We start from the raw sequence: 10,345 nt of genomic DNA on the forward strand, positions 1-10,345 counted from the left end.
GGCATGACCGTGCGACATATGTAGAGAAGAAGGAGAAACTGGTCGTGCCAATTGGCACGACTGTGCGACTTTAACCGAGGAGAGAAAAGAGGAGGTCGTTCCAATCAGCACGGTCGTGCAGAATGCCACCTAACCCGACCGTATCTATAAGACACGACTGTGCCCTTACCCGTGTGCGCCGCCTACTCCTACAAAAACCCTAATTTCCATCTCCTTCTCTCCCAAAAAGTCTTCTCCTCCCCACTACACCTCATCAAACCCTAATTCCCACCTCTAGAGCTCATTTTTGCTTAGATCTCTATCTAGATCTAACACTTCTTCAAGCAACAAATCTGGAAAGAGAGAAGTAACTTCCCTACTTTTCCCTCCTTCTCCTCCTCTCCCATCCTCAAGACCCATCTCCACAAGAAATTCCTCAAAACCTTGCACATCATGTCATAGATCTTGAAGAGACTTTATTGAGGAAGCAGTGGATCTGGCGAAGGAGATGCGCCGGGGGCAATAAAGACAAAGGGAAGACTTCTTCTTCAAAAAGCAAAGGAAAAAGGGTGGCACGCAACGAATGTAATGAAAACAAGTTCAATTTTTAGAAATCATGAACAAAAAGCTAGATATGATATCCTTGTCGCTAGAAAAATTATATGCACTAAGTATATGGAACACATTACTATGGATATGCAAGGAATTAGGGATGATTAGATTGGGTGATTAGTTCTTTAAATTGGAATGATATTATGCACGCTCATGCACCGACTTACTCCCGTCTAGTCCTTGAATTTTTTTGGCTCGATTGATGTTAAATTTTCTTCTAAGGATGACTACGTAGGGGTAATAACTTTTAGGATAATGAATAAAGAAGTTCGGTGGACTTTTAGTGATTTTAATAATTGTTTTGGTTTACCCATTGGTGGTGCCCGTGGATTTGATGATGAAATGAAATAGAATGAATTTTGAACGTCAATAACCGGATCAAAATACCCTTATGAACCCTCTAGAGCCAAGGCATCCTGCATGCAAAACCCGACCTTTAGATACCTTCACCGAGTGATGAGCAAAACGATCTTTGGTCGAGTAGAGAGTATTGGGGTGGTTAGAAAGGTAGAACTCTATTCTATTTGGGCGATGTTGAATAAAGTAGATTTTGATTTCGGATTTCATTTTTTACAAACTTTGTTGAGGGCAGCTAAGATATCTTCGGAGAAGATAGTGTTTGGTGGATTGATCACCCAAATAGCATTCAATCTGGGTTGTGAGCTTGATAGATTAGAGGTGATTCATGGTAATGACAAGATCGATATCGATTCTTGTCTTGCTATGAAGATGATTTGTCGGGATGAGAATGAGTTTGTCTTCCCTAGGAACAATGGTTTTCCATTACCCCTTCCTTGCCCCGAGCGCACTTCAGTTCGCAACCCCACGAACTGGGAGATTACTGATTTACACCCTGAGACTGTACCCTCCATTATAAAAGAAATCGAGTACCACCAAGATCCCTTGTCATTAGGATTCCCGCAGCCTTCCGGACATCCAGAACCTCCTAGGCACTCTTTTACCTATGGCACGAGACCCTCTAGGTTTGATTTTTCTGACTTCCGTGCCTCCTTAGACTCCCTTCATGAGAAGCAAAATACCCAACAATAATTGTTGGTCATTTCAAGTTATCTGACGACCAGTTTAAGGAGGTACTGGACCATTTTTAGTTTACTAGGGACTTCCATAGTCAGGTGACAGGGTTCGTTTAGGATTATGAGGTTGACCAGGAAATAATGAGAAATTTTATGGATGATATGAATATCACTAGACAACAAGTAGATGCCCTTTATTAATATCATCAACACCTTGGTCATCTTCCTGGTATGCCAAGATTTTCCCCTGGCACACATCGAGGACCCCCTTATCCCCCACCCCGCCACCGTATTGATTTCATCGGGACGATGAAATGTTTAAGTCGGGAGAGGGGGGGTGTTGTGTCTGTTTGCACAACCTGAGTCAAGTCGAGTTTTCTTTTCTTTCTGCATTTTATTTTGTTTTGCATATTTTATTAGTTTGCTTTGTTTATTCGCATTTTATGAGTTTCATATTTCTAATTTTGAGGCATATTTAAGAACATCAAACTTTCTACTTTTTCTGCTACTTGTCCGACAGTAAAATGACTAGTATCTTCTTAGTTCATGTGTTGTGTGTTAGTATGTTTGGTGTATCTCCTTTCTCTATCTTTAGTAGCATGAAATAAGCTAAGTATTGTATGGAGTTTGGTATAAGTTTTGGCCTAACCTTAAGAATCTTATTTTCACTACACTTAAGTACTTAACCTTGAATAGTAGAAATATTTTTGGAATAGTTATGATTCATCCAAATTGTTTAGTACTTTTGTTCCCATGGTGATTTCTTATTTATATTTTGGTTACTGGATGACCTCGGTTCATGGAAGCTCATTTAGAAAAATCTAAATCCCAAATTAGATATATATATATATATATAATAATAATAATAATAATAATAAATGAATAAGGAATAAAAAAATAATTATCGTGAGTGGAAACTAACAATTCACCCCTTTGAAACTGAGTTAGAATACTAGAGAAATGAATGTTATGTTTCTCTTGATTCCGAGTAGTATCCTTTGAGACCTTGTGTAAATTAAGGAAAACGAACCAAGTATGTGGTAGGTAAGTGCCTATCACCGGGAACATTAGGAACTCAATTGTATGACGACTTAACTAGGACAGAAAATTAAAACTTGAAGAGTTTGAGCTACTTATTGCACCGAGTACAAAGAACTTATGCTTAGGTCATACTTAGTTAATTCCACAATCATGCTTATTAATGAAACTAGTTGATAGAGTTAAGCTAATGCACTAGGGATTATGAAACATTGTCAGGCGCTCATGAACATAGTTTGTAGCGTTTTGCTTGAGGACAAGCAAAGGTTCAAGTCTGGAGGTATGATGTGCGTAAATATTATGATAGTTTATGCACGTTTTTAACACACACTCACTTGCTTTATACGTACATATTCTTCGTATGATCACCTCTTTTATCATGTATTCATCATATATATTTTTTTATTCGGATATCTACTCTTTTTTTAGTTTTATGTTGACAGGGACAACTTTCAGAGCAAAAACAGCGATTGTCAACGCACCGGAACGAGCCAAAGAATACGATCGTGCAACCTCGCACGACTGTGCGGCCAAACAGGAGAAGGAAAGTGCACGGCTGTGCAACCTTGCATGGCCATGCGACCAACCCAGAGGTAGATCAGTACATCGCTATGCATACTTGCACGGTCGTGCCCCTCATGACCGAAGCTAAGTAGTACACGACCGTGCAATCTTGCACGACCGTGTCCCCAGAGCCGAGCCCCAGGTTCACACGGCCGTGCCAATTGGCATGACCGTGCAGCGCAGCCAGAGACAAGAAAAGGCACGGTCGTGCCGCCGTAGCCGCGCCCTAGCCTATAAAAGGGTTTTAACCCTTTTCCTCAAGGGGGGAGAGCCGGGAAGCGAGCCGTCAGGAAGAGAATCGACTTGGTGTTGTTCTACGCTGTCCAGGACATCCGTCCAATGATCCTTTATCACCACATCAACTCTAGAAGCAAAAGATTGGATCCGAAGATCACACGTCGTCGTTGGATAAGCATCTTTTCTCTTTCTCTCTTTTTGTTTGAGAATTGTATGCTTAATATTATATCTTTGGGGTTTTCTCTAGTGTCTATGGAGTAGAATCTTTGTTCTAGGATGAGGGAGTAGTTGTGGATTGGTTTGATGTAAGACTCATACTTTTGCCTCTATTTCATTGGATGATTTCGCTTGCTTTGTTTCGACTACTCGATCTCTATATCATGTTAATTGATTGTGTAGGAATTACCTATCTCGTAGAGAGAATATCCTAGATCGTACACCCGTGGGGTCATAGTGACAGGGATAACCCGTTCACGGACATCTAGGGTACTTCCTTGAAAGGAGAGACAACTCCTCCACAAGGAAATAAGAGACCAAACTAAGCTCCTTATCTCTATCCTTAGTGACACCAATTATAGTAGTGTCCTTGTGATCTACCGAGGCGCCCTAGTGATAGGGGTTAACCGTAACAGGATTTCATAGGGATCTTCTTTATTTGGTACCTAAGAATTGATACTTTAGCTTCCGGCGAATGCATGTTAATAGACAATGAGTAAAGGAAAGAATGTGATACATCAATACCACCACGATGAAACTGAACTCTTAGAACTCGTCATAACTAAGTAAATTACTCTCTCTCTCTTCACTAGTCCTCGTTTCTGCTTTTTATTCTCTTTTCTTTAGATAACTCACAACCATAGATAGTTTAGCTAATCTTAGGTGAACCATTGCTAGTGTTTATAGCCACTCTTCGTGGGATCGATAATCTTATTACTGACGACGAATTCGTGCACTTGCGGAAGCGTAACAGTCACGATAAGCAAGAATCTCCTACCTTTATAGAGGGAGTTTAAAAATTATCTAAAGTACAAGCTAAAGGAAATAGGATTTTAGGATCTGATTATATGACTATGGATTAAAGAAAATAATCACAAGCAATCAAAATCAACAAAAATGTTTATATTTGCAAAGGAAAATCTGATAGAACCAAATATTAACAAGAAGAGAAAGTATCTCAGCAAAAGGCAAAGCCAAGGGAAGACCAAGAAGTTTCAAGGAACATACTACAACTGTTGCAAACTGAATCACAAGGTCAAAAACCACTGATGTCCAAAGAAAGTCATTCAAGTATACATGAGATCGAAGATAAGTCTGTGTCAATAGATATGTTAGAATTAGACTTGACTGTTATTGTATTTGAAGCCAACTTGGTGGACAATCCAAGACAGTGGTGGGTTGATAGTGGTGTTACATGCCACATTTACTTTGACAAGACTAAGTTTTCAACTTATATTCCTATCAATGGAAGAAAATTAATCATGGGCAATTATATAACTTCCAACATTATTGGTATTGGCAAGGTGGTATTGAGTATGATGTCAGGCAAAGAAGTGACATTAATTAATGTGTTTCATGTTCCCAACATCTGAAAGAATCTAGTGTCAGGGTTGGCTCTTGTTAAAGTTGGTTTCAGGCTAGTATTTGAGTCCAATAAATATGTATTGATAAAAAATGATTAATTCATAAGCAGAGGGTACATGAAAAATGATCTATTCAAAATGAATGTAATAGTTGTATACCGTGACTTCAATGGAAATAAAATTATAAATTCTACTTATTTGATCAAGTGTTCTACTTTATGACATGTTAGATTTCGACATATAAATTATAACACTTTACGATGACTTGTAAATTTAAATTTATTGTCAATATTTAATATTGATCCAATAAGTAAATATGAAATATGTGTTAAAGCTAAAATGATAAAGTTAACTTTTCATTCAATGAAAAGAAACATGACCCCTCTAGAGTTAATAACATATGTGATTTAAAATTTATATAAACTAGAGAAGGAAAAAAATACTTTATTACTTTTATTGATGACTATATTAAATATTGTTATGTGTATCTATTGAAAGACAAAGATGAAGTCTTGGAAGCATTCAAAAAGTATAAGAATGAAGTTGAAAATCAAATTGGTCAATGAATTAAAAAAATTTGAAGTGATCGAAGAGGAAAATATGATGATCCATTTGATAAATTTTGTGTAGAATTTGACATTATTCATCAAACAATAGCTCCTTACTCTCCTCAGTCAAATGAGATTGTTGAGCATTATAATCAAACTCTTAAAGAAATGATAAATTTTATGTTGATAAGCTCGGGCATACCTCAGAATTTATAGGGGGAGGCTTTTATTGGCAAATCAAATTCTTAATTAAATATCACACAAAAAGCTCTTTATGAGTTATGGAAGGGTTATAAGTCTTCCTATAAATATCTGAAAGTATGAGGGTGTTCAGCTAAAGTAGAAGTATTTAAGATAAAGTAATCAAAGATAGGACCAAAGATAATCAATTATATTTTTATTAGATATGCTAATAATATTAGGGCATATTGATTTTTAGTGCATAAATCAACAAATCTTGATGTACATGTTGGTACAACAATGGAATCAAGGAATATTATATTTTGTGAAGATATCTTTCCTTATAAAGAGAGGAAAAAAGAAAGTTCAAATAAAAGAACTCCTAAAACTGCAAATATAGATAATCTTAGAAACAATGAAGAACCAAGATGTTGTAAGAGAGCTAAAATAGTAAAATTATTTAGTCCTAATTTTTTGATTATGTGTTGGAAAATGAACCAATGGTAATAAGTAAAGTCTTATCAAATTCCGAGGCTCCTTTTTAGAAAAAAATATCAATAGTGAAATAAATTTAATCATGTAAAAATATACTTGGGAATTGATGGATATTTCACTAGGAACCAAGCATTTAGGATGTAAATAGATCCTAAAGAAGAAATATAAGGCTGATGATACTATTGATAAGTACAAGGTAAGACTAATGACAAAAAGATTCAAACAAAAGAGGTCTTAACTTCTTTGATGCATATTCACCAGTAACAAGGATCACATCAATTTGAATACTCATTATTCTTGTTGCAATATATAACCATGAGATACTTCAAATGATATGAAAATAATCTTTCTAAATGGTGAATTAGAGGAAAAAATATATATGGAGCAACTTAAAGGATTTGTGGCTCCAAGATAAGAAAATAAGGTGTGCAGACTCATAAAGTCACTATATGGACTAAAACAAACATAAAACATTGACATGAGAAATTTGAGAAAACTATGATGTCAAATGGATTTAAAATAAACGAGTGCGACAAATGCATATATATCAAAGGTACGTTTGACTCATTTATCACCATCTGTTTATATGTAGACGATATACTCATCATGATATAATCATAATTACTAAGAAGATGTTGACCAAAACTTTGATATGAAAGATAGTATAACGAATGTTATACTCGGGATTAATATCACTAAGACATTAGAAGAAATTGTCTTTTGGCAATCTCATTATATTAAGATAGTGCTAAGAAAATTTAATGCATATGATCTTTCTTCTGCAAAAACATTGATGGACTTAAGCTTACATTTGGCTAAGAACCATGGTGAACTCGTATCCCAATTGGCATATTCGAGGATAATTGATAGTTTAAAATATACCACTAACTGCACATATCTAGATATTACCTATGCGGTCAACAAATTAAGCAAATTTATAAGCAATTCAAATGATGAACATTAGAAGACATTAATAAATCCTAACCAACAGCGTAACCCATGACTAACCCGCTCCACTAGGTATAACCAATAAATCACCTGTACAAAGCAAACACATAACAAATATATATATCAAGTCCTGACTGCTCGCAAACTCATGCTACCACTATCTGGTCTAGTGAACAGTCAAAGTCACTGTCTACGAGCAAACTCATGCTACCACTATTTGGTCTAGTGGGTAGACAGGATAACATAGCTATCTAGCTCCTTAGCTACTAACTATGGGTAAAATTATGTTACCACTATCTAGTCTAGTGGATAATCAGAGAGTATAAATGTCACTATCTATGGGAGAACTCACACTATCACTATCTTGTCTAGTGGGAAAATAGGACGTGTAGCTATCTAGCTAAGGATTGCGGGAGAAACATTCTACCATGGATGGTCATGTGGTCAGTCATATGTATCATGATCGCTGACGACTCTCTCAACTATAAATAGGAGAAAATTGTTGTCAGAATATAATAAGGTAATGATAATCAGAAAATGAATAATCATATCCAATATAACACTCTATAACAACACCTCGTTCTAACCTCACTAGCATATAGTCATGAGTCTAAATAACAAACAAGTGTCTAGTATGATACTTGTTATTCTACACTACAGTATGATTTGACTAACAATAAGTACAAGCTCAAATCATTAACGGGGGGTCTAGCAGGATACTTAATATCCTACATTATGCTATGGTGAAATCATACATATATAAAAAATAAAGCATGTAGAATCATGAGACTACATAGATATAAAATGGATCATCTCTAAGGTCAAGCAATACAAGGTTAAGCTCAAGAGATAATATAAATAGATTTAAGATAAGCAACTAAATACTATCTAATCAATATATAAACAGATATAATCATGTACTTGATGGATCGAAAGCGCTAGACGGGGGGTGAATAGCGCTCGTGGCTATTTCGTTTTTCGAAATCGTAAAAGCTTGTTCAGAAATAACGCAGCGGAAAGTAAATAAAGTGGACACGAAGGATTTACTTCGTTCGGAGCCTGTGACGACTCATACTCGAAGGCCCGCGATCCTTGATCGCTTCCGGTGGGCAACAACTATAATTCGTAAAAGTTATTACACGCTAAGTATAATTTTAAGCAGAAAAGAATATTGTACCGACAATAAAAGGAATAAAACTGAAGCTTCGGATTGTCGTTGCAACACTTCTGAGTCGAGACGTTAGCAGCTTGTCGCACGGAGAATGCTTAGAAGATTGTTGTGTTTAAAGCTGCACCTCAACCCTCCTTTTATATGAGGTTCCGGGCGCCTGGAGCGTGACGTGGCCAGCAAACCAGGTTGCTCCACGTCGCGAAGTCGCGCAGGGGATAAAAGTTGGTCCCGGGCGCCCAGACCTCCGGGCGCCCGGATCCATCCCGGGCGCCCGGACCTCCTTTTTCTAGGAGCCGCTTCTTCTGCAAAACAAGGTTAGTCTGAGCAATTGCATACCCTGCAAGACAATGTTAGAATCTGATAATTCATAAGTGAAAAAGAGTTGACAGTCTTCGGACTGTCCGAGTCTGACTTCGGATTTCCAACCGGAAATCCTAGGTCGACCCGACGCCTACTGTTCCCTCTACGGGGAACGCGTCCTCACCTAGTCCACTCAGGAGATTTACCTGATGCCAGTCCGGTCCTCCAGACCGACTGGACTTTTTGCCTAGGGTTACCACCCCCTAGGACCTAGGGTTACCGCCCCCTAGGGGTTTTCTCCACCTAGGGTTACCGCCCCCTAGGACCTAAGGTTACCGCCCCTTAGGGTTTTCCTCCACCTAGGGTTACCGTCCCCTAGGACCTAAGGTTACCACCCCTTAGGGTTTTTCACCTGCCTAATCGCAGCTAGGACTTCCCTGAAACATTCATTCAAACATGTTAGATCACACACTAACTTAACTTTGAATCCTTTGCCATTATCAAAACTAAGGTTCGATCGTCGGATGCTTCCTGCACCAACAATCTCCCCCTTTTTGATAATGGCAATCGAAATTTAATGTTAAGTAAAAAATATGCAGTTATGTATAAGCACAAGAAACAAGATAAGCAAGATAAGCATAAACATAGCTCCCCCTTAATATAAGTTATTCTCTTTGAATTTTTTACTAATAGCCGTAGCTCCCCCTTAATACAAGCTCCCTTTAAAATATTTTCTTTGAATTTCTCTACTCTTCCCCTTTGCCATATATCAAAAATGAGCTAGTTTTGAAAAACTTAACTTTTCAAGACAGAATTTAGCAGAAAACATTTTAACTTAGGCAAGGAGTAAGTGAAAGGCAACACCTTAGAATAGCAACATTTTTTAAAATTGATTTTGCTCGAAGAGATTTTGTGATATAGCAAAAAGGAGCTCTTTTTAACTTAGTGTATTTTGAGGAGTTTCCAAAATTTTCACAAACAAATTTTCAAAACACAATTTTCAATTTCAGAAATTTTCGGAAAAAAAAATATTCAGGTTTTTAAAGAAAATTTCCAAGGAAAATATTCAACTTAAAGAAGTTAATTGCAGCTTAAAATTTTTTTTTCAAATTTTAAGGATTTTTCTAAGAAAAACAATTTTTAACTTAACGAATCTTCGAAAAGTTTTAGCTTAACTAAAATTCCAAAAAAAATTTCAAAATAGAGGACACTTGAAAGTTTTAAATTTGGAGAAAGTTTTTGAAAAGCTGCTTAAGGCATGTTTTTGAAATGAATTTCAAGAATACTTAAGGCAAAGGAGAAGCGATAACCTTAATGTTTAATAGCTTGTCATTTTGTTTTAGTAAGGTATCAGAGCCCTAAAGACCAAGCATGAGTCATGATTTGTTTTGATCAGGTGTCAGATCCCTTAAGTACAGACATGCTTAAAGTTATTATTTCCTTCACCAACGTCTAACCGTTTAGCTACTTGCTAATTACCTAGAGAGCAACAGTGTTCACTTGGTTAGTCAAGTCAAGTCAAATGATCCAGTTAGAGTTGACTAAGGCTGGAAGACTTGATTTGATTACTGTTAATCACGTATTTAACGCCCAGACTCATATTGATGCACCAAGATAAGCATTCTTGAGTCCAGGCTGTACCCTATGCATCTCACTCCG

Source organism: Zingiber officinale, chromosome 5A, assembly GCF_018446385.1.
Source record: "Zingiber officinale cultivar Zhangliang chromosome 5A, Zo_v1.1, whole genome shotgun sequence".
Lineage (NCBI taxonomy): Eukaryota > Viridiplantae > Streptophyta > Magnoliopsida > Zingiberales > Zingiberaceae > Zingiber > Zingiber officinale.